The sequence below is a fragment of the Lipophrys pholis genome, assembly GCF_963383615.2.
Source record: "Lipophrys pholis genome assembly, chromosome: 7".
NCBI lineage: Eukaryota > Metazoa > Chordata > Actinopteri > Blenniiformes > Blenniidae > Lipophrys > Lipophrys pholis.
In genome coordinates this window covers 15,008,892-15,035,883 of record NC_137638.1, presented here as the reverse complement: position 1 = coordinate 15,035,883, position 26,992 = coordinate 15,008,892, and the positions used below count along the sequence as shown (strand labels likewise).

Below are 26,992 nucleotides of genomic sequence, written 5' to 3'. Positions count from 1 at the left end.
ATTCGCACCTTGTGTGAATAGGTTCTCTGTCTCAAGGTACTCTGGGCTACATCAGGATAAATTCCAACATGAAAATGCTATTATCCACTTTGTCTGGCACTTTGGGAGCTTTTTACATGCTGGAAAACATTTTCCATGTTTGGACTTTATCAAGTGAAGTCTGAGTAGTAGCATTTGCAAAAGGCCTCGTTTTAAACGTGCTTGATCCCTCGTCTTCTTTAGCATTCAAGCCGGGTTTCTGCCCGCGCGTTTGAATGTTCCACTCTAAGATTATCTCATTGCTGCTGTCGACTCCTGCAATATACAGTTGGCTGTCTGCTGTGGATCATTTTCCTACTTAGATCATTAATCACCTCCCCAGTCACAGGTCTGCAGAGTTGACTCTGCTCTTAAGACTCAACCTGCGCTTGGCTTTCATTTAAAATACTCCCAAGCTTGACCGGCCAGACCACCTGATTGTTGGACAAAATGTTCCTCCGCAGCTTGTGTCGTATTAACTACTTTTTTTTTGTTTTTGTTTTTTTTTTTACAATCCTGCACCACTGGCTGACTCTGAATATGTCAGCTTTGATTCGAATCATCCTTGTGTGACAGGTGCTCTAAAAAATGTGCTCTCTGCTCATTCCTTTCTTCAATATTCATTGTATACAACGTTTGACATCTTCACTCATCTTCACTTTGTTTTGTTTTTTTAACTATCTAATCAAACTACAAACTACATAAAATGTATTCTGTATTTATTTTATAACACTTATATATCTGTCATGCTGTAGAACCAAATAGGAAGCTTCTAGAAATTGTAATTTTCTATAAATTCTCATATGTCGTGTTGCCTATCTAATCATTTGCATAATTCAAAAGAAAAAAAAAAACAATTTAAACACTCCTTTTTAAAAGAAAATCAAACTGCCAATCTTTGGACAATTTGATCCTCCTAGATAAATACACTGCTTTTTGTTACCACAATATTTTTCCCCCTCTGTTAATGCCCTGAGAAACAACTCTGTATTTTCATGTCAGCCCTTAAAAGCTCAAGGACTCATTATGTCATTAGACGGGAAAAAAAAAAAAAAAAAAAAGGACAAAACAAGTGAAAGCCATTAGTTTTTGACATGGCTGAAAAGCTTTGCATTTCTGAACAAGACCTCTGGGAGTGAAAAAAAAAATAATAATAAAAAAAGTTAATGGAGGAAAACACATGCTTGTGGAAAAAGTGAATTTATTATTCAAATAAAAAAAGTTTCAAGGAACAAAAAGCAACTTCCATCAGCCATGTGGGTCCAGTTTTTCTTACTTAAACATCAAATTTCTTAAATGTTCATCTTTATTATTATCTGCAGGAATATGTACTATATATTGTGGATTGTGTTTGATGAGCAATTCAAACATGGAAACATATATTTTCCATCATGTCTTATGGAATACCAATTATATATAAACCACATGGAAGTAAATCTGCTTGAGGGCATCCTTCCTCGCTTTATCGCTGTCTAATGCTTGGCCAGTGGCAAATATTTCAACTGAGCTTACCCTCCTGTTAATGTGGATGTGTTGGTTTGTTCCTCTGAACCGTCCTGTTAATGTGTGTGCTCTCCACCTCCACGTCTGCTGGATAAAGACAAACAACTTTATCCAGCAAAGCAGATTAAACCAAGTTCACTTTGGGGTCAAAACACTATAACTTTAGTGTGCATCTCTTTTGGGGACAACACAAAGAAACACAAGGAAACCTGAGGTGTAGTTAAATGGTTTGAAACAAGAAATATCACCTTCCAGGGATGCCAGGAGGGGAAAACAAATAATAAAAAATAAAAAAATCATGATCAGACTTCCACCCTCTTTCGCTCCTTTCTCAGCCATTTTTATCTGAGTTTCTAACCTTGAATGAGAGTGGAGAGGATTAATGGATGAAAAGGTCATATTTAGAATTCAATGACGTCATTTGTTATAACATTTTAACTATGTTACCTGTGAGATTTCCATTTGTTTGTTTGTTTGCAGGTTTGTTGATTTGTGTGTACGTTATTACAGGAGCAGTGTGTATCTTAGGAATGAAGCTAACTTCCTCTTCAATAATCTCAGTGCATAGTAATAATAATAATAATAATAATAATAATAATAATAACAACACAGATAACATTGAGATACTGCCGGCAGTAGCAGATGAATGAGCACCTATTTAATCTTTGCATGTGTTTTAAAATCACATGTTAACACAATTTCTATGTCACTCACAGCCGGTTGTGTTCCTTCAGTCTGATCATCTGTTTATTCTCAGAACATTTAAACTTTTTTTTTTTTTTTTTGCTCGCTAATATTTTACAGTTTTTGTGTAGATGAGTTTCAACTGGAGATTTATGCTAGAAAATAACATAAAAAAGATATAGTTTATCATGAAATTTTTTTTTTTTAAAAAGCAATCGGCATATAATATGTGGTGAGATTTTACACAGTCCCCACATTTTATTGGAAAGTATTTGCACGGATTTCATTTTCTGGTAAAACCACTTCTGCATGGCATTATCCAATGCATGTAGAAGTGGTACAAATTCTAATATCTGTTATCTTATTTATGCTGCTTTTTATTCGATGGGGGTATGTTTTGGGGTGCTGAGTATTAATTATTGGTGCATAATATGCATCTTGAAAATCTTCCTTTGAAATTCTTCTCAAGGGCACTTGTGAGCTGAGTTAACAGAGTACCCATTGTTGGAACTTCTTCCAGCTCTGTGTGTGACTAGATTGTTGTTAGTCTAACACTCCGATGCTGCGACATCACTGTGTCCTAAACTAAAAGCATCCTTTATTCTGCACCTAAATGACAGATTTAAAAAAAAATGTTCCTTTCCATGAGCATCTGTGCCTTACACAAGAAGCAACTACACACACATGCTGTGAATTAAAGAAAAACATGCCCTTTTACAAGCATACCAACACACTGAAATATCGCCGAGGACAGGAAAAAAAAAAAAAAACGACAAACCCCTTTCCATCTGAGCCAAAGCCAGCTAACCCAAATTGGATCAGAGTGTCTTCGATGGGACTAGGTGTACAAGTATCAAAGAGATTGAAGGGCTGACAGCCAGCCAAATTAAAGCATTAAACCTTAGCATCTGTCTGGCTGCTGCACGGAGCAGGGCAGGAGAGGGGAGCGAGTGGGAGAGAGATTATAGAGGAGAGATTTTTAGGGAGGGGACAGACAGGTGGCAGGGAGTGGGAAGAGCTCCTGGAAAAAAAAAAAAAAAGAAAAAAAAACAGACCACAGTTGCCACATGAGATGAGGGGAGGGAGGAAAAGTCAAGAAGGAACCAGCGGAGGAGGTATGGGAGGAAGCGGGGAGGAGGAGGAGGGACGGACACGTAGGCAAAGGTCAGGAAAAGGTAAAGAAAAGGGCCGGGCACGGAAATCTCTTGTCAGTGTGGGGTTCTCTTTTCAGTATCCATCCATCCACCCATCAATCCATCCATCCATCCATCCATCCATCCATCCATCCATCCATCCATCCATCCATCCATCCATCCATCCATCCATCCATCCATCCACAAGGACACACCATCCTTTTGTTTACGCATGCAGCCAGGCACGTAGCTACCGCCACCCACTGTAAATCCAGTCACACACTCCACATATATTATTTTTCATCTTATCAACTCAACTGCTTTAGGCAAGGACAAAGGGATGAGATGACCTTTCAAACATTGTGAATGAAAATACATGGCATGTGCCAGACTATTGTTTCTATGCCAGGATACAGATTTCCTATGAAACGTATACAAATGAATAAGAACTATGCTTAAAATCAATTACGTTTCTTCAAACACAATTCACTATGTGACCAAGGCCTTATGTTAATATGCAGCCTGAAGACTTCCCCTTCGTATGTCCACTGACGATCAAAGGAAGATGCATGTTTGATGAATTTAAATGTCATTTTGAAGTGAACAATCTTATGTTTTAATATTTTATTTAAAAAAGCAAAGGGGCGAATAAATGATAAATGAATGAATTATCTTTGAAATCAAACGAGACTATAATGTTTTTTTTTTTTTTTTGTCAACCCCAAATTAAGCCTTTCTCGAAATTCTTTGCGACGTTATGTAAATAGTACTTTGTTGGCTTCAAAACTGTTTTTACTGAAAACAGCATAGGGAGTGTATTGCATCAATCAGATTTAGACAACTACAAAACTCCCAATGTGCACACTGTTCAGGGAGAAAGTGAGTCATTAAAAAAATAAAATAATAATAGATTCAACCAGATCTGTTCCTCATCATCCATTTAATACTAATGTAGTTTGAAATACAAGTTTAAGTTATTTTCTTTAAGAAAGACTTGATATATTGGTGTCGTCTTTGTGTGACATTTCCAAGAGGTTGTTGATGATTTACTTGTTCAAGAGAATTAAAAAAAAAAAAAAAACTAAAACAAAAAGCAGGGTATACAGCTCAACAGTCTATAGTTTTGGACATACTGTACAGTATTGTTCAGTTCTGTGAGGAATGGTTTCCAAAATTGTCCTAAAAAGAGAAAAGCTTCCTGTTCCATTAGACACCTACTGGGACCCTTTTTCTGGCTCTGAGCATGTGTCGCTAAGTGAATGCAAATGAGGGTTTTGGGAAACGTAAGACCCTTCCATTATTCCCAGAGGCAAAGAGTGGGAAAAGCAAATAGTTTTTCCATCGCCGTCCCCGGTAACACACCTGTTTGTTCACAGCGTTATATTTACATACATTATACATGCAGATTATATATTGGGATTCAAATGTTGTTGTTTACCACCACATGGTTCATTTAGCTTTGAGTCAGACTGATGATGCAGATTAGGTCCCCCGATTGTGTTTCATGTAGAAAAATCCCATGTAAAAAAGCGATTTTTTTTATGCCCAAAGGACATAGAAATAAAGGTAACAATTTAATTTATATACACGAGTGGCTCACTGTGTGAGTTTACAGCTGTTGGCACCAATATGAGACGTTCATTGCCTACATAATTTCCATTCTCCCGTTTTAATTTCCATCATTAAGGGTGAGACAGTTATGCTAATTTGGTGTGTGAGGGGTGTCCAGGTAGACAGAAACATTCCCACATACATCATGTCATGTTTCTAAAACTTTAGACGAAGTATATTTGGTATCAATGTGATAATTGTATTTGTACTGAGTTAAGGTACAGTGGCATATGAAATCTTCTCAGAAATCTTATACCTCTTCCAATATTTCCATCCCACTCATGACAAAAAGCAGCACAGATTAACCACACAGATCAGCAGACACGCTCTTGCACATGGTTGTGAAAAAGCAAGATAAACTTACGTTGGCTAGAGTAACAGGGCATTTTGGGTAAAGAAACAGTAGTCGACAGAAGCAGAGTCAGACATTGGTACATTATTCCTTTCACTGTGAAACAGGTGGATGAATAACTTATAATCCGCTCTACTATGAGTCAGATCTTTTTTTTTTTTTTTCATAATCACAACCCTTTTCATTGACGACATCCACAAGAGCTAAGGTAAGTTCAGCGTGGATGCTGGATGCTCATGTGGGTGTGGTTGGTGAACGGGTGACAGTTAATGCACCATTAAGTCATATTAATGAAGGCTGGCGATCACGTGCCTTTGTGCCAGATACTTTGTATATTTTATGTGTTCATCACACCACGTGACAGTTCATTTATCTAAGGGGAAGGATGCTGGTCTTTTTTTTTTTTTTTCAGGGAAAACCGTGTTGTTATTTTTCAATCTCATTTTTTCTGGCTCATTTGTCTTAATTATTCCAGCGTTTTCATCATAATTGCGCTGCCATGCTTTTTTTTTTGTGTGTGTCCCGGCAGTATAGAGATCCTCTCACATCTTCTTCAGCTGTTGATCAGTTTCGAACCCATCCACCTCCACCCTTCATTTGTTCTTATAGGCTGTTTCTCTCAAACACTCGTCATCATTTTGTCTTCTTCTCTGGGCTTCAGATTTCAGGTTTTTACGAGGCGTTTACATACAGTATATGTGTGGGTGGCGTAGGATTCAGTGTTGGAGTCTGTTGATCTGGGGATGAGCAGTACAACCTGAGGGAGAATGTTTCATAAAAAAAAAAAGGACGCAATTTATATCTTTATTTTTTAGCAAATGTTTAGCCTAACAACACTTATGTTCTTGGAATCCTGTTTTACATTTCTTGTTACGTTTTACTTATAATGGCCATATCAGTTTTTCCATTCAGCTCAGTCTGAAACTTTTCCATGTTAAGCAAACTGGAAAATGAGCATCTGTGTTCATTTAGCCATTTGACTGAAAAAGTTTGCCAATCAGCATTAGATCTGCTTCATGTGTTAACACATTTGTTCTTCTTATCTTAAAACGGGGTTCCAGTGATCGTACTCGTCTGTAAATGAGAATAATCTAATCCTGTATTGTGTATTTAGCTTAGGACACAGTTTGGTTGTTATAGTAATGATAATGCATTGGTTTTATATAGTCCTTTTCAGGACACTCAAAGACGCTTTACATTGCATTCTTCATCCACTCCATACTGGATGGTGGTAAACTACCACAGCTGCCCTGGGGCAGACTGACGGAAGCGAGGCTGCCATTTCAGCGCCATCCGACCACCACCAACCACTCGAGGTTCAGTGTCTTGCCCAAGGACACTTCGGCATGTGTTAGTTATGTGTTGTTTTCATTATTCGGGTCATCAGAATATGAACTGCCATTTCAACATATTACCTACCAACCTATTAACCTAGGTAGGGGGCCTATTGAAAACAAATATCTCAAAGTAAATAAATATTTTTTTTTTCCCTTTTAACCAACCAAGGTTATAAATTTTTGCATACTTCACAATGAAACTCTTCCATTTGTGTTACAGGTATAATAACATTTTGCACAGCGATGTATTAAACTGAATGGGAAAGAGGAATTTGTAACTTTGCATTTCAAGAAACCTTTTTTTTTAATTCATAAAGTTGTACTAAAAACAAAGGAATGGTTTCTAAGTCGAGGCAGGTAAGAAATTAATGTCAGCCAGTGTGGAAAAATGTAAATGCGAGGTTCATTTTGCTTTTAAAAAGAAATATATCTTAAAAAAATAAAATCTAAATTGAACATTTGAATATATGTAAACTGACAGTATTGTCTGTATTGTACCTTTATTCATAAACTAACAAAGTTACCATTTATTTAAGTATTTTTAATTGACAGGACAGTCCCTGGTCAATGAGGACCTCCGAGAGGGTTTATTCACTGATCTTAGAGAGAGAAATATAAATTAACCTCAATAATGCCATATTATTCACCAATTGGTCCTTGTGCTTGTTTGTGTGGGTGAGTGCTTTTGGGAAATGCTTTTTGTTGATCGCATAGTCATAGTTTTGCTCCTTCAAAGAACAGTTTACATCACCAAAAGCAACAACAAAACTAAATAAATATATACAGACATACATACATACAGTACATACATTTATACATAAGCACTGAAGCTATAAAACTAACACCAAATTCAACCATGGCTCCAAATGTTCTACTATCACAGTGGCGTTCCAGTAAGACAGCCTTTCTAATCAAAGTTTTAGAGGCAAAGTCAATTAGTTTCTGTGGGGTGGGGGGGGGGGGGTTCATATAAACAACCACTCGACAATGTGCTGCTCATTAAAACAATCAGTGTTTTGGTGAACACATCTAATTCTAATTATTTTTTTAAGAAATGAAGTGCCAAAAAAACCTATTTGTCATTTCCTGACAATTGTCAGTATGAAGTAAAATAGACTGTTTTTTTTTTCCATTTCATTTTTAATGAGTCTTTGCTATCCTTATGAGATGCAATTACAGCATGTGCCACTAATTAATGCGCGTGTGTGTGTGTGTGTACGTGAGTGAGTGTGTGGATGCCCATGACTGTTTCTGGCTGTCTTGTCTCTTGTCCCATTTCACCCGGCTGTTGGTGCCACCCAGCAGCACAGCACTAGAAGCTGTTATTGTTGACATTGTGCCGAAACTGTTTGCATCTTCTATCATTGTTCACAGTTAATGTTATCTAAGAAGCAAGTATCTGTCAGCTGAGACCCAAAACCTGGGAAAACAGTGTTTTTTTTTTTTTTTACAGAGTCGCAGACTATTTGCAGCTGAAAAGAATTTCTTAAGTATGATTCACTGTCTCTTTCTACTGCTGAAAGATATGTTGTTTGTTAATCCATGCCTACTGTAAACGCTTCTCTAAGAACAATTTAGTTCCTCACCTGTTATGAATGTGTTCCTTTAAGTGTCAGTTTTACTTAATGACTCCTTTCCACTTTTCCCTCATTGATTTCCTTTTCAGCAAAGTAACTGGATTTAATAGGATGCCTCCGTGATTGATCATACAGAAAGCTATACCATTTTGTGTTCATACTAAGGTAACAGTCAAAATAATGATGCTTATAAATATAGCTTTTCCTTGGCATCTCGTCCATTTTTAGGTAATTTCAGTGCAACACTGCCAGAAGTTTTCAATCAGGATAATTTACCGTGTTTTTACTCACTCAAACACTTCTGGCATATTTACACACCGTATGTCCAAAACTGTTTGAGCAACATTAACGCGTTATGAACGCTTTTGTCTGGGTCCTGCTGAACAAAATTATGTCATTTTCTTCGGCCAGAGGGAGCTGTGCCAACTGTCCGGGCCGCAGTATGTTGATGCCACACTGCCGAAACTCCAGCACTGCTCTGCGCCGCTTATGCATGATCCAGCTCGTCAATGACATATTTAAATCATGTTTCGCATGTAACCTCGCTACTGTATGAGCTCCACAGCTCGTTATCATGTCCAAGGTCGGAGTTACGTGATGCCCCTGAACGCATCACCCAAAGCTGTCAGCTCCTGCGGTTAAAACCTGCGGATAAAACCGGACTGACATCGCGACTTGGACACAGTCTTTCTCTTTTATTACTGAAACAGTTCAGCGAAACGTAGTTCTGAAAACATTTGAAGCGAGAAAGAAGCTGTGCAGCTGAAAAGTTAAAATGCTGCTTGGCAATTTTTTTGGCGGGCAGCCGACTGACGTCACAACCAAACTTTTCTTCTTGTTCTTAAGGGAGTATGCAAGGGTCTTTACCCAGTAGTAAGTGGAAGTGCAAGAAATCATGCACCCATGCATGGGCTTGTAGAACATGCAAACTTCTCACAGAAACACCCTCACATTGAACTCATCCCCACAAAATGTGTTGTTCATGTTTGTAAAACAAGCTAACATAGGTTTCTTGGCTTCATTAACAATTTTCAATAAACTAAAATAATGACGGTAAAAGTAACAAATCTTCAGAGAGCTTCGTTACAAATTATTTATGCTCGTAGATACAGTATTCTCTGTTAATGTTTGAAGTTTGTTTGCTGTTCAGACCTCCGCTATGCTCTACCATCAGTGACGTGAATCCAGGACTAAAGGAAATCCAAGCGAGGACTCCCGCAACAGATGGTTCAAATCTCATGGTTCATGGAGTCAATCTGGTGTGACAAAAAGAGACAAAGACACTGAAGCGACATAAATCTAATATGAAGTGCGTCAAATCACTCAAGAAGATTCAAACATCTGACCTGTTACAGTAAATGCATTTGAAAATCTGAGAACACTTACACTCTAATAGAATCAAAGGCATTTGGAAGATCATGGATGGTTTTCAAATGACACCTCCAAAGGAATACCTAGTATGTACAAGTAAAAGACAAAAAAGCATTTTTTTTTTTTTTTAAATTAGTCAGTTAATCAAAATGTGTACTTCAGCTATCTTTTTTGCTGACTGTCTCTTTTTACTCTTTACACCTTCCTAACATAAATACACTCACTCAATATAATTACCATATCTCTAAACTATGCACAGACACGCGCTCGCAGTGTTCAACCTCGAGCAGGCAAACAGCACAATCGCTGTCCAAACACATGGACACCCACACACAAATATATGGGTGGATTACTATAGCTTTAAGGTGGCAGGTCAACATCCCCATTACTGTTCTATGTTAAAAAAATAAAAAATAAAATATTTGTTGTGCGTAGCATACTCTGAGATGAAAGCATCCCTCTGCCAATATCCTGCAGTGACTAACCTGCTTAATACCGGCATACACACTGGCAGAAAACCTGCTTGCGCCACTGATTTCACTCTGAACCTCAGGGTCGGTTCTGATTGAGAGAGTGACTGACATCTGCCACTGGCATCAGATAGAGATAGTAAAGACAATGTGAGAAGAAAAAAGTGACTTGGTTGCAGGCCTTGACGGGCTCGACGTGTTCCAAGCTTTTCAAACAGCCACAACAGCCAACCGTCGCAGATTTGCATCGCGATCGCTAAAGCCCGAGTCGACAGATATTTTAACGGATGTCGATATTTATCAGACGACACTGAACAACCTCAAAAACCACACGGCATGTCTGTTTACTAAATGTTTGGCTGTAAACACTTGCTCATTCAATTTTGGCTCAACAGAGTGACGGCAGCTTTACGGAGTGCTTTGAACAGATTTCGCTGTCGCTTTTCAACTTGAAACACATCAGTCCTGTGCTCCCTGCTTCTCTTGAGGTCTCCACACGGGATCTGCCATCTGTCACACGTGCAGACGCTCGCGCATCATGCATCCATTGTCAAATGATATAGGAAGACAAACACACACAGGCAGTTGCACAAACATTCACACCAGAGAGATTTGAACTCACACGCCCACGTGCACGCTTCGTTTCCTCCCTCTGAACTCATATATTCTTGTTACAGCAGCATAAAAGTTATCAAGCATGCTGTCAGAGGAAAGAGAACGAGACAAATACAGAGGGAGGTGGGAATATAGAAAAAAAAATGATGGCAAAGGTTTGGCAGCAGTGTAGCACTTGTATATTTTTCACAATTAGGCATACTGGGGGAGTGAGTGTGCAAAGCGTGGGGTGGAGCCTGTGTGTTTGAGCCTATATCATTGTAAATATGTAGCTCAGCTGCAGTTAGGAAAACCAGTGTTTTATTCTGAAGAAGACCAATTAGTGTTTTCTTTTTATCCCAAGTGTTGGAAATAACGCGTTGTTATAAGGCTGCTGGGCCCCACAGTAGCACTCCCACTTCACAGTGAGAGAATCCATGGTTTGTTTTCTGATTTAAAGGTTTTTGATTCAGAATGTTCCCTCCGCTCCTCCTGTTTTGGACTCGTGGTTGATTACCTACCAGTTACAGCACGTACCATGCCTTCATCATCAGCTAGAACCCGGGAGGAAACTATATAGAAAATAGATATGCTTTTAGTCACTTTAGTGAAGTGAGGTGCTAGTGAGTGATAGCAGTTTTTTTTTCTATGAGTGGTTAAATGACCATTTCTGGAGTGTCAGTGAGCTTGTTCCTCATTACTCTTGTACTTGAAAGCCTTTGGAGAGCTCGATCTCTATGTGCTGCTGACTAAGCCAACTTCCTTTACCTGCAGCCCCCAGTGAAGAGCAGCTTTGTTACTATGTCACCCATGCAAAATCATCCTGACTCAATGAAAGCCACGTGAGTTCCACCACCATTATCATTAGCCCGCGTTCACATTTCCTCTGACACATTCCCAGCCCCAGACCTGAGTGAAATAAACCAAATGAGAACTGTTCCATGCTGTCTGCTTGTCGGTAGTTTATCTGCGCTGTTTGCTATTGCTTTCTGTCTTTCCTTCATAAAATGCTAAAAATTATAAAACGTCTCCCTCCAGTTAAACTGACTTCAGCTTAACGCAATGTTCAACGCAGTCATCAACATGATCATGGCAGCTGCTTGAATTCTGATTACTATGTGTATGATATTAAGGACAAAAAAACAAAAAAACAACAACAACCTGATGCAATACGTGCTTTCAAAAGTTGATATTTTTCGCAATTTGTGACGCATCTCCGCCCTTTTTCCATAAATTACTAGTAACTGCAATCAGCCGCTGATTTTCAGCAGCTTCTACATTACCGTTGCACCTCTCCACGCCAGCATGAAACAGTCACAAATTGACATATTTCCGCTTAAGTCTTCAACAGCGCGCCCATAGCCGTGTCCATTTCTGCTGGTGATTTGGATGCAGAGGCCCTAGAAGTCCTAATGCTGCTAGTCTACCAGAGTGGAGTAAAATCGGTTCAATACCAGATGCTTTTTTTTTTTTTTTTTTACACGAGTGTCATATCTGTAGTGCTGCAAGTGTCCAAATACAGCGGGAATGCATCAGAGTGAAAATATCTCTCCCCCACTTGCTCTTTTTTGAATCTATTCGTACTCTAGAAATGCAGCTCTTGATTGGCTCCTTTATTCCCCTCCAAGCTGCCACTTCAACTGTTTCTGTTCTTTTTCTTTGTGCTGTTGTCTTGGATATTTATTTATTTATTTATTTTTTATCATGGGCAGGTCGAGTACTGTTATAACCCCATATAACATTGTCCGTGATCTCTCATAGAAGCCAATTCCGGAAGCTTTTATCCAAAGCGCCACAGTACCTATACATACAGTTTTAGTACACAGAACATGGGTTTGAGTGGACTCAATTCATTGATACAGAGAAACCTTAATTTAACTTAATCGCATCTCAGTACTCAAGAAATATAAGGTGAGTGCTTCAGAGAAATTGGACAATACATATGAAATTATGTATGAGTTTCTAATTAATGTCATGAGCTGTTTTTATGCAGCGCTTTTCCTCAGCAGACCCGCAGAGATCTTTCCAAGTAAAGGAAAAAGAGAGCAAATGTAATGCTCACAAATGACATCTTCTTAATGAAACAGATTCACTAAATACATATAAATAATACCACATAAAAAACTCTATATCTTTGCTCTTTTTGTTTGTAGTGTCATTGTAAATATAACACAGCACTGTATATATATTTTAATATATTTTAAAAGGTTTATAATGCCATATAAGTTTATACTTTTTCCATGTTGTCATGTCATTACGATCCAATTGGGATTCATGTGTTCTGTTTGTCAGCAGTCTATTCATTCACTTAAAAAGCGAGTTGACAGTTTATGAAAGGTTCTCTCTCTCTCTCTCTCTCTCTCTCTCTCTCTCTCTCTCTCTCTCTCTCTCTCTCTCTCTCTCTCTTGCAAACAGTGAGCACTCTTGTTTTGTGTTTTGACTTGAAACACTGGTAGAATAAACTACTAGAAAATACGCTTGTCTATTGCACAGCTTTAGTCTGGCTGAGGTTGGTCATGAGTTATATTGTAATCAACTTGAATCACAATATTGACTCAAACCATAGGATAGTTGCACCGAGCATCACAGCTGCACTTACTTTAATGAGAAAGTTCTCCACTGCACTTAAAATGTTCAATATGAGAAAGTAGAAATGATGTGCTTATAATAATTTACTTTCGCAAGGATTTATTTATTTTTGCTTGTAAAATTACTCCTGCATGTACTACTACAAGACAGAAGTATTTTTAAGTGACTGTGGAGTCACTATTACAGTTGCTTCTCTTCAAGTGAATACATTATATATTCACATATAAAATGCCTCTGGTAATACTGCTTTAGCGATATTCTCTCTCTCTCTCTCTCTCTCTCTCTCTCTCTCTCTCTCTCTCTCTCTCTCTCTCGCTTTTTTTTTTTTTTTTTTGCCATGCAGTGCAACATGCATTTTGTATGTGGCAGCGCGTGAAAAAGAGGATGAACGAAAATGAAATGCGCACATTGAATTTGACAGCCGAAGGTCTGCGGCTTGAAGCAAAAAAAAATCATAGAACTGCTTCCTCTCACGCTATTTCACCATGTATGAAAAATAATTGTCACAAAACAACCGTATTCATGACTGGTTGGGTAATTTCCTTTCATCCCATTAACGGCAATGCCAAACGCTAACAAGTGTTATCAGATAAATTTCATGATTAGCACTGAGGCCAGTTCGAGGTTAATATGACAGATATATGGAAAGGCCTGTGTGCATGTGTTCACATTTGCATTTTATGCATTTAGCTGGTGCTGTTCGAGACAGTCCTGGGGAAAGTAACAACTTATTAAGAATAAATGTATATGTTATAAAAGATCACAGTGACTGTGCTTTTTTTTTTTTGCTCTGTTTCCATGAGCAATAGAGTAAAATGCTGGGAAGAGAAACATCCTAAAGTATAATTATAATTAGGATAGAAAAAATGTTGATAAGATGATTTAATGAAAACCTCCATTAATAGAGGACTTCCACGGTGTTGCTAAGTCTGATTTAATATGGGCAGTGAATGGGCCGTTATTTCTAAGTACAAAACTGGTTAAAATTAGAACAAGGGAATTTTCTAATCAATATTTTAGTTACAGTCCCACTTTACTACCTTTTCTCTAAATGACTTAGTCCAATAAAATAAAACAGCCGATCGATGCTTATTGAGTGATGATAAAATGTTAGTGTTTTCCTTATATCATGATGACGTAGAGTTGGCTGTGACAATAAAATGTCAATTCACCCATCTCCTATACCGAGTTATCCTACTGATGGCCACGGGGTGCAGTAGGTGATCCCAGCTGACTTTAGACAGGAGCAAAGTACACTAAAGCACACTTCATCTATGGTAATCTAGGCTTGCTAATTACCCTCAGACACATGTTTTGATTGTAGGATGTACCTGGAGAAACATTATATAACATCATTTGTATTATTGGTGAGGGAAGTCTCGTCATTTGGGCACATAGAATGCCAGACTCTTCAACAAAGACAACACATACCCACATTACCCATAGTTACCTGGGATCACCTCCAGCCCCTGGTGACTATACGGTGGATACAATGGTGTAGAGGATGAATGGATTGATTTTTTAATGATGTGTTTTAATAGATAATAGTGGCAGTTTATTTGTGGGTGAAGAGGTTCCTGGTTGTCCAGTTCACTTAAGTTAACTTTCTTTTAGGTGGAGCAGAGGGGAGACTGACAAAGGGACCATTTATGCAATTTGTATTTTGGTGTTTTAACACCTCATTTAGATGTTAGTAGTTCACGAGTGGCTTTGCAAAATAAAGAAAAAAGCCTTATAATACTTACATATTGTACTCTTCATTCCAGGTGATATTGATTTTGTTTTTTAAATGAAGAACTGAAGAGGATACTATCCTATGTAAAAAAAAAAGAAAAGAAAAGAAAATGTCCTTTTTGGCTGTTGTTCACGTTTGCTTGACTTAACTTGGTACAAAACACCGCAGCGAACGGACGGAGAGGGATGATGAAAGACACTCCTGGAAACAAGTCTTGCCTTGTCCTTCGAGGATGGTGACTGTCTGTTTTTTTTTTTTTTTTTGGGACTAAGTTTGAAAGGTCATTGCAGTATTAGAGAGCCCAGGAAGAGAATCTTTGATTGCTTTTTTACAGTGCTGACCACTCCTGCATGAAAAGGAGAGCAAAGAGGTCTGTAGTGGCAGCGCTCAAGACACTGGCTGGCATGTCACGCTGGATGGGTGCCTGGTGGAAAGGGGCTATGGATGTCATCACCGGGTTCTCTGCCAATACCAGGATTTAGAATTTGATACAAGCAGCCATGGGCAGCTGGAAGCATGCAGTAACTCTGTCAGCCCATATTTGTGCGTCTGTGTGTATTAAAATAGTGCCACAACTGACTCACCACATTGCTTATGAATGCTGGAGAGCTGTATTCCTTCATTTGCCATTAAAATAAAAAATAAAAAAGACATAACATAAGAATACACTTTACAAATATGTGCCAAGCATAGAATACCTAATGAGTGAGTGGTGCATAAGTATGTTTGTGTTTTTGTACAATTGCGTGCATATGAGGTAATGTATCCAAATTAGTGATTTGGATATGCACATTATGATACATTAAACAGCATGGGACAAAAAGAAAGTCTCCAAAATGAGCATGCAGAAAATCATTTGACACAGCAGGGAGTTGTAGGCAAAATGCTTGAATATTAATTTTCCCATAATTTTTGTTATTCATTGAATGTCTGTCAGGTGTCTTCATCTGACTCAAGGACAAACACTCACACTTCAAACCTTCAAAATATCAGGACACAATGATGTAACAGCCTGCCCAAGTTTATTATGGGACTTACTGACCATCAAGCTAATTTTTTTGGCGACACACAGATATGCAGATGTCCCTGCATTGCAGGTCAGATGCTCTCTCTTGTTTCCCACTAGTTCTCACTTCTATCAGTAAGTGAGCAGCCAATTTCTGTCTCACTGCAGTCTGATAGACTCCTGTATCATTATGGGTTTCCCTACAGTATCTTCATAATTCACACGTCTCCGGTTCCCTCCCTCTTTTCAATGCTTTCAACCTCTCGCTCTCCTGACCAATGTTTTGCATTTGTCTGCAATTTTTTTTCTCCTTTGAGCATTTTTTTTTTTTTTTTCTTTCTTCATTTTGCAGAGCTCGTCACTGCAGTGCATTCACGGAGAAATAGCTTTTTTCTATTTCCAGACAGTATTTCCATTTTCGATGACTCCCATAAGTTATAGACCTAAAAAAGTAGATTTTTTTCCAATCATCTTATTTTACCATTCCTCGCTTAACCTAATGCCTTCTCACACAGAATCTTAGAGGAGATGGAAAGAAAGGCTTGGCAAAGTTGTTTGTATCGTTTTCACTTTTCCCATGCAAAAAGGAAAGGACATGCATGAAAACACATTCGTATTCATACAAACATTATGTGTTAATATTAACACAAAACCCCCCCACGCACATCTCCTCCAGCCTGTTTAATTATTATATGGCCTTCAATTTCTTCCTCCCACACAATGATAAAAGGTATTTTGTTTATAACACACTGGACGAAGCATTGACAGTGTAACTCGCATAGTGTAATTCTAAACTCATCTACTATGTCCTATGGTGCATTTGTTTTTTTTTTTGCACTGTTCTCGTTTCACAAAGTTCACATTTTGGTTGATTTCTGGATTTCCTGTAACTAAAAGAAAACCCTAAAGTAAGAATGCAACCAATTCAGGTGAAACTTTTCTGAGCTTATGTTTGATTTTATCTTTACATAAACTGTAAACCTTAGTTTTTCAGCAATAAAGTATATTGTTTTTTGACCTAATTTCTTGCTGTTTTTCTAATCTTAAAAAAATGTTATCCCACCTCTGCGCCGCCATCGGTGTCAATACCTTTCTTTCTTTTTTCTCGGCAAATTGTACCTTTTTGCAAATTATTTTGATTAAACAGTATGACACACATATGCATGGCATATATCTGGCATCATCCAAGATTTGACATCATCCGAGTTGCACACCAAGTTTGTACGAATTACAAATTGAATGACACTGAAACATATGTTCTTATAGCACAAAAAGAACAACAACAAAAAAACTCTTCTGACAGTTGTGACTGTGTTCTGATGTCATCCACTGTGAGCAGCATAGGTGAGTGTTCCGTTTGTGTACTGGAAAGGTGACCAAGGATGGTTCAGTCCTACAACATATAAAAAATAAAGGAAGAATAGCATTGGTACATTATAAAATGCTTAAAGTAAAACACAGAAATATGACACTAGCGGTGAACACCAAAACATACTCGTATATTCTCTATTTTATGAGAATTATTCAAGTTAAAATGTTTCTCAAATCACAATTTCTTTTTTTTAATTTGGCAAAAATATCTCTTCTGTGTCCAAGATTACTATAGAGGGGCTCTGGGGGTTTTTGATTGTTCAAAAATAACCATTCATATTTGAGTTGTATTTCCCCCATGACAGTTAAATACCACTGAAAGAACAAAGGAATCATCCTCATTTTTCTTTATCGTCTGAGTAAACACCTCTCTTTATGACAATGATGGGTATGCACAGACACGAAAGCACCTTGCAACCCAAAAAGGGCTGCTCACACACCTGTGTGCAATTGGCTTCAGACACACCAAGTGGAAAAATATGACATCTGTCGTGTACACAGGCAATAAAAACTGAGACACACTGAGCCATTAGGAGTGAACAACAGCCAATCCATTTTCTAAATATGATTACAGCATTGACAAATGGGTCATTACCCTAGCTGACAAAGAGGGTACGAAAAAGATGGAAAGACACAGAGAGAAAGAAAGAGACTGAGGGCAGCCGGTCATGATGTGATTATGCATGTGTATATGTTGTGTTTCCAAGTTGTTGTCTTTTAAAAAGGAGCCCTTCTAATTGCTCACGTTTGAATCTCAGCCAGAAATCCACCGAAGCAGTTTAAGATATGAATAAAGTGAAACTATTTTTTTTTTAAAAAGACAGTAAGTGTGAAAATTTGAGGGATTGGAGGATAGGGACACAGAAATGGCCCGGTGAAGTAATAGCAGTAAAAGCTGCAGGGTTGTAAATATATATATATATATATATATATGTGATGGCTTGCAATGGGAATCTGCATGCTTCTCTCCAACACTGTACCACCTTAAAAGAAATGTCACCTTAAGCGTCTAGATGGCTTCTGAAAACAGGTGAAGCCCTGCTTATCTTTGTGATGGACATTATGGGAGCGCATGTAACGCCACAGGTGAAAGAGAAAATAGAAGCAAACAAAAACCTGCCATCATCCCTGGAGGATTAACCAAACTACTCCAGCCACTTGACACCTCAGTGAACGGGTACTTTAAGACGGCATCGCGTCAATGTGGGAGGAATAGATGGTGGATGGAGCGCGCAGCTTCACGGCAAACGGGAGGATGCGCCGTGCAACTTTCCAGCAAGTTAATGAATTGACAAAGCATGGACTTCATTAGGCCAACTCATACTCCATAAAAACAAGAAGAAATCTCGGCACTCTGGGCTCCTGCCGAACAAAATGACGTCATTTTCTTTGGCCAGCTTCCTCTGGCCGAAGAAAATTGGTTCGGCAGTGCCAACCAGTGGCGGAAACTGGCTGGTTTTCCGCCCTGGGCGAACACACCCTCCCCCACCCCCCCCCCCCCCCCCCCCCCCCCCCCCACCCCTCCCCCCACCCCCCCCCCACACCGGGGGCACCTGAACGCATCAGCCAAAGCTGTCAGCTACGAAGCGGCGTTTTAAATTTTCAACTGCACAGCTTATTTGTTTTCTGGAATACATTCCTCTAAACTGTTTCAGTAATATAAAGAGAGAGTTGCAGGTGCATCACGGAAGTCCGCCCTCTGACATACAGTATTAATGAGCTGCGGGGCTCATACAGTAGCAACGTTCCATGATGAACATGATTAATATATGACTGATAGTCATTAGCGCGCTGGAACACGAATGTGCAGCACATGGCAGTTGCGAAGTTTCGGCAGTGCGGTGCCGACATACTCCGGCATGTCGACAAAACACCAGTGTCTCACTGGGAAGCGTCTATCTGGGATGACACCAGGAAGAAAGCTATACAATACTAAAGTTGGACAGGGTGCAGAAGAGAATAAAATAATGGAAGGACATGAAGGTCACAGAGTTTCTCCACCGACTCACAGAGCAGACATCAGACAGCTTTCTCTTTCTATTACTTCAGCAGATATTTTCTTTAAAGATCCACCCAGCAGTCTGTTTGCTCGAGGAAAGAATACTATAGAAAAGTAAGATAAGTGCATATTAAAAATTTGTGGACTAGCATTTTTTTTTTTTTTTTAACTACATGGAATTATATTCATTCAGGCGATAAGAGAGGATTGGAGGAAGGTGTGCATGCATGAGTGAATTTTGGAAAGATGCGGGCAGAATTTGAAGGGGGATGCAGCCTCCACTCCAGGAAAGGGAGCCTATGGTACATTTCAATTGGATGTAACAAACAATTCAGTTGATGGATGGGTAAATGTATGAAGAGATGGATGGAGAGTAAGAGAAAGATGAACTTTCTTTTGATCTTGTACATTGTACACCCGAAATAATGGAGTCAACAAATGAATTGGGAGTGAACGAGGTGCAACAAGGTGAATGAGAGACAACTGGCGCGTGAGGTGGGAATGGAAGGTAGTTCAGTCCAGAGAGAAGAGAGCCGTTTGTTTTAAGGAGACATGTATCTGTCCTCAACAACAACAATAGGATTTACAGGAGGTCAAATGTACTGTTCATTGATGTTGAATTGAGGGAGGCAGTGATTTGGAGAGGGGGACACAAAGGAGAAATAAAGAGAGGACTGGAGAGAAAGTGAATGCATATTTAAAGCAACATTTGCTCACAAACTGTGAGCTTTGTAGCCTCAAGTAGTAATCACCCACAATCACGGCTTTAACCGTGCACCATTAATCACACTGTAAACAAAATATCCCAAAACAGAATACCTGAGATGAAAATCTGTGTTATTTGAACCGCGCATAAAACATGCTCTACATAGAAAATGCACTGCAACCTATGTCTCGGCATAAATAATTACACCAGCCACACATTAGTAAGATGCCGGGCCATCAAATGGATAACTGGATCCCCTCCAGTTCATCTAGCAGCTGGGATAGAGGACACTGTCATCGGTGAGTTCAACCGTATCTATCCCCCCCCTGCACTGACTGGACAGTCGTTTTCTTTGACTCCTCCAGTGCCTTCAACACCACCAGGTCCACTCTGCCGGGTGAGAAGCCGTCTTACAATGTTGACTCACTTCGCCGAAATACACTACAGCAAAACGTTCTTTATTTCCTGTGGCCATCAAACTGAGTAAATACTCTATTCACCGACAAGCCCTTCTCTGTACCTATCGTATGTATTTATTTATTAGCTGTCGAGCTTGAACATGTATACATTGTTATCTTGCTGAGTAATGCGAGTTACAGTTAGTGTTTTCATATATTAATATTTTATCATATTTACTCTAGATTATTATTACTTTCCATGGAGCAACACTGTAAATAATTCCCTCTGGGATTATTCAAGTATATGCACAAAACTTTGTTTTTCCTTCATTTCCTCACCCTCCATAATGAGGACCGAGGAGTTCCAGCTACATCTGGCTAAAACAGTCATTGTAAATGGTGTGGGAGGAAACAGTGAATATTGTACGTGACCAACACAAGGTGGATAGGACAAGAAGAAAGTGTTTGGGCATCAGGTCAATGGCTCATCAAATCAATTCATGTCGTGTCAATAAGTGTTTTTTTGTTTAAGATATATTTGCTTAATAGTGCTTAAACATTGGATGAAGGCAGCCCGTTGCAATCATGGCTCAATGATAATTTGAATGAAGTAGAGGAAAAAAAAGAGACAAAGAAAGGTGAGGATCGGAAAAGGAAGAAGGGCTATACATCTGGCGTGTGTGATAACGGGGACTACAGTAACTGCATACAAATTAAGTTAAACTGAAATGAGGGGCAGTTGAAGGGAATGAGGAGTGGGACACAGAGAATGTTGCAGACAAGACAAAAAGAAGCCGGATAAAAGAGGGGCTGTATGTATCTCCAGGGCACAAAGACTAGAGCTGAATAGATGATGTTAAATGTGGTAAGATGAAGGGACCAAAGGGGGTCCATTAAATGTTAATGGCAACAGGGAAGGGGGCGGTAGGCATACTGGGGGCAGGGATAAAGTCAGATTGTGTTTGCAAGAAAACCTTGGTCTCGTTTTTTTTCAGCAACAGGAAGTGCCAGGAGTCTGTGAACCTGCGGTGATAAATTTCTAGAGCAACAAAGTCGAAGGGGGCATGTTATCTTTTACTCATTCTACCTTCCTGACCACATTAATTCAAGTGCTAATTCCCTCAAGGAGTGTAGATCAGCCAACCAACCATCCACACATTCACACACGAAGGCATTTATAGAGTAGAACATATTTTCAGCCTGCCAGCACTGTGAGTAAGCATCTCTCTCTGCCACTCAGTACGTGGCTTTGTATGGCACAATGCATCACAGCAGTTAGGAGCTAGAACAATACGTGAACAATACAGACAAGTAGGTCACTGCTGCACGCACACACGCACGCACACACACACAAACACACGCGTGCATTCTGACAGATATGGAAAAGCATTCCTAGTTGTGACATTGCTCTGTGAACTATTGCTTTTTTTTTTTTTTGTGACTTTCACATAAAACTACCCCCTTGATTAAGATTGGATGTTCATATTCAGCAGATACTCTTTGTTATTGTTTTGTTGCAGCTTAGTGCCTTTTCGTAAACATATTTTTGAAAGTAATGGCATAGCCCTGTTAGACTCCAACTTCTTGTTCCACCAGTATGCTTGTACTGTTTTTCTACCACGTCTATGGTCTGGTTGATTAGCAGGTGTGTGGTCCATACTTGAAGGCCCCACAGGATCTTGGGTCTGTCGCCACCTTCAGAGGTGTGCCCCATTTTGACCTCACCCAGCCACTTGGGTATTGTGTTGCCTGCCCACTTGCATCCTGCACCTGCTGTTCTATGCTGGACTGCCTCAGGATCATCTTCACACAGCTTGCACCTGTGGTCTCGCCTGGTGGGATAGACTGCAGCCCTCTATTGATCTTGTCCTTTGAGCCTGTTCCTCTGCAGCCATGGTTAGTGTCTCTGTGCTGCTGCTCCTAATTGGATTACCTTTACACCCGTAATTCCATTAGACCAATGATTGTATGTGACAAATATAAACAGTGCTTGATATTGTGAATCTGGCTTTATTACAAAAGCAAGAAAAAAAAAATCTGCTGACTCTAAGATTACTGGATTGTTGTTTTCACTTTGTGATATATAGCCATCCATCCAACCATCCATCCACCGACTATAATGACAAGAGTAGCAGTATATCAAAAAAAAAAATACTTTAAAATATTACGGTTGAGCTTCACAGGCGAATATCTAGTTGTCATTTGGTTTCGTAAAGAAAAAAAAGAAAAAATACAGTTGATGGGGGAGAATTGCTGTACCTACTTTATTGTTGTACAGTTCTATGTTGTTGCCTTGACTTTTACCCAATTGCCACATATAATAATGTTGGTTTCCCATTCCATTTCCAGTTATTCTAGAGGGATATCCCATTTGACTGCTGAGTTTCTTACCGTATTTAAGTCACTAAATGTTTTGCCTCTATAGACGTAACCACACACTCTAAGTGTGCAAGATTGTGTCTCTGTGTCATAAAGTGTATTTTGTTCACCAGTGTGTGGTAGGATGAGAAGTACTTGAAGGGACATGGACAGAGAAAGGAATCGGTCACACGTGGTTGCAGGTGGAGTGGTTGTAGTCTATTCATTCTGACAGACTGACAAGCTGGAGAAAACACAATAGCATGCTGCGTTGCAAGTGACACATGTTACACACTGACATACAAACGTGCATCGACATGCCTGCCTTTAACTGTGAACTGTGATTCAGTGTACATAAAATATATGAAAAATCATGAGGCACGATTCACCTCATTTTGCACGTTGTTGAGCACGCGGGTCTCATGAGATCAATCTCCTCATTCCGAAGAAAAACAGCACACATGCAAAACTTGACGGAAAGATGGATTGCAATACATGAACGATGACGTTCCATCCCTGCAAAAGTAAATAAACCTAGAGCATATAAATGAACAAAGTGAATGATTCCCCCAACAATCCCTGTGGCCAGCAGTCTGAACTCATGTCTGTTTGAATGACTGACATTTACCTTCCTCAAATAAACACCTCTGCATGATGGCTTGACAGGTCTTAGCTGCTTTCGCCAGATTGATTCCACAATGATTTATCATGCGTCAGTGTTCGGCCCACACGGAGGGAGTGCGAGTGTGTGCATGTCTGTGTGTCGTTGTGTCCATCTCTGTGTGTCTGTGTCTGTCTGTGTGGGCTTGCATGATGGTAACGGTTGTATGTGAATGTGGTGTAGTGGGTGGTTTTAGAAGCAGTGATAGGTGAGAGATTTCAAATAGATACACTCTGGATTTTTGTTTGCACTCCCACGTCCATCTCTCTCTCTCTCTCTCTCTCTCTCTCTCTCTCTCTCTCTCTCTCTCTCTCTCTCTCTCTCTCTCTCTCTCTCTCTCTCTCTCTCTCTCTCTCTCTTTACAGCGTATGCCTGTCAAACCCTTAAAAGTCCCTACACTTATATTTTGCTGGATCTGCAGCTCCAGGACCTTTATTTATTTATTTTTTTAACTCTCATTTGTGTCGCCAACATCAGAGAAATGATACAAAGTTGGGCTACAACGGTCCGTTAAATCATTAGCAAAGATATATTAATGAGCCTGGTGCTTGGAAGACCCCCCCCCCCCCCCCCCCACAGACTTAAGAGTGTGTGGTGTAGAGAGGATGAGGGCACTAATTCTCCAAAGTGCCCTAATAAGTCGTGGATTAGCAAAGCCTTCCATTAGCCAAAGCCTTGATGATGCTAAGCTAATGTGCTATAGCTAAATTCAACTAATAAAGCTAAAATGTTAGCACGGCCACCATGAAGCGGGTGTTGAGTGTGAATAATGTCACTTTTAAAATTTGACTGGCTTATTCTGCTAAAATGTAACGATAAATACAAAGTGCACGCACACACACTCACACACTCTCACACACACACGCACTCACACACGCACACACACCTTGCTTCATCCACTCACAGCCATGCAAATGCTCCGATGTCGAGTAATTGCTGGATAGACATAGTGAGCAACCATTGGCTCATTGGTTTTCAAGAATAATGACCATGACTAAGCAGTGTGCTAAGACTTGCTAAAGTTGAATCATATATTGTTACACTTTAATTAATTCCTCAAAATATGGACTTGTACAATGGGCAGTGAGATTGAAACAGCTTTAGCTTCTGCTCATTAATCATCTGCATCAATGCAACGAGGTACACGGAAATGGTTGACTGAAAAAACCCTATATCTATTGCTAAAAAGGAAAATCATTGTTGCCTGTTAATTAACAAATTACTTTCTGTTCGTATATATTTAAAGTTATTGCTTCCAAATTAGATCAATGTCACTGAAGTGTCTCAGTGACAGTGAAAACTAAATTACCTTAGTGCTTATGAATGGGCTGTACGTCAAAATATCTTTAATCAGGTATACAAAGCCATTTTAATCAAAAACTGCAAAAGACAAACAAAATGCCATATGATGTAAGTTTTGGGATGACTAGTACATCTAAAATATGTGTATCCAATTCAAAGCTGTTATGCTTGGGGTAACTTTAATTAATTAAACAAACTGAATTAAACTACAAAGGAAATTAAGCAGACAGCATGTTGTGCTCACTTAATACACAGACAAGCAAGCACGCAGAGATTTGTCACCATTCGAGGATTTATCCTCACCAACCGCTTTGAAATTCAACTCATTAGGTTGTTTGTGTGCACACCAGCTGACATGTTGTCATATTGTATAGCTCTAATGTTTTCTCTCTCTCCATTGCACATGTGTGCACTCATACAATGTTTTATTCTGCTATTCTCAGCAACACAAACCTGTCTCCTTAAGCTTTTTTTTTTATTTTATTTTTTTTTATGGGAGACTTTTGTCTTTCCTCTTTCTTTTCTTGTTTTCATTTCTGCACTGTCAACGGATTAGTCCCCATGGCATTATAGAGGCTGACTTTGTGTGTTTGAGGTTGTGCTTTCTTGCCATTATTTTGTGTGTGTGCGCATTTTTTTTGTCATGTCTATGAACATTTCTCAACACTTTCCGGTTGACTCAGTGACTCTGACTGATTTTTAATCAGCTCGAAGTAAAGTAAACAGTTGTAACATTGAAAGACTGAATTGAATGCAATGTGGGAGCCGGAATGAGGGATGAAACAATGATTAGTATGGAATGGAAATAGTAAAGGAGGCAAGAACACGACTGCAAAATGTGGGTGGCCATTTGCAGAAAGGGCCCATGAACATGAAAACAAAATGAATGAAAAATACCAACAAAGCATTGAATCAAAAGACAGATAAAGTGAAGAGGAAGGAAGCCGGTTAGGTGGGTGTTTGTGTTGCCATGAGCATAAACAAGAGATGAGGAAGAAAATGGCTGGTGAGTAGAGATGGAGGGAAAAGATTGGTAGGTGGAATGAGATATGTGGGATGCTAAAAAGCAGGTTAAAGAGGGAGGGAGATGAGTCTTAACTGAGGACAGCGGATGGTAGTCAGCGATGCTGTAAGGCAGTAAAACTGAAAATCACAGCATGAACAGGGCTCTGGAATGATTGGTGCTGAAAGGTAAGCACTAGGAGGAGCTGTTTTGGACCTAACCGGGGAGTCGGATGAGATGGTGGGAGGCAGAGGTGTTTTTTGATAGCACTGCAGGCCAAGGAAGGAGAAAAAAGGGAAGTGAAATGAGCACATGTTGAGCAACTGAGTTGAGAACCATTTAGACAACAGCATCAAAACAACAAAAATATTGTTACTAACACAAGTTCCCAAAGCAACACCTATATATATATATATATATATATATATATGTACGATTTTAGAGTCAGTCAGTCAGTCTGTTCTGCATTGTTCCCATCACTAGCATTGGCTGTATTAGTGTCTTAGTGTCTATGAAGTTGCCGGCGGGTCAGTCAATAATATAGACACTGACTGCTACACCGTAGACATACGGCTTGGTTAAACTTGAGTTGTGCAGCCAGATAATGCGTGCTGCAGCAGATTGCTGCTACGGTCAGTGGGGAAAATTGGAAATCGTGGCTGTTACGGGCTGAGTAGGTCCTGCAATCACCAGTGTTTATGTTGTTTACTGTTGAATGTTACGGTACGGCGACACATCAGTCCTTCTCCACATGTAATTGTGTTATTTCCATGTGGCTACCCATTGGCAGATTGACTCTGTGTGACAACCTAGAATCAACAGGCCGAGAATCCTTGAGGCTCCTGAAGAGTGTCCCTCCGTTTATTGATGATGAAGTGAGAGATATAAAAAAAAAAAAAGTCTCAGTGTGCTGGATTTTACAACGATATGTTCCAGTCCTCTTCGTTAAAACCGACGAGGCTATGTATGGCTGTAACCACTTTTGCTTTAAAAATAACTACGTGGCGCATGTGGAAATGAGCAGAAACAGCCAGCTAAAATGTATCTGCCTCTTCCAGTCATTGCTGCAGTGTGGTGACCTGTAAAAAAAAAGAAATCACATACCTTGGCGTACTCATACCAAAAATAATTATGAGATAATAAATATGAATTGCTCATAGTTGTAACTGATATTTACATAAATTTATTTTGCCTTTTTTTTTTTCTTTTTCATG

General features: G+C 39.4%; 1 protein-coding gene across 1 annotated transcript in view; it reads left to right on the top strand.

The window, feature by feature from the left end:
• The window catches only part of grid2 (glutamate receptor, ionotropic, delta 2), a gene marked incomplete at both ends in the record, with an annotated part of 512,472 nt that overhangs the window by 262,226 nt on the left and 223,254 nt on the right, over nucleotides 1-26,992 (top strand). The gene's annotated exons all lie outside the window — the stretch shown is intronic.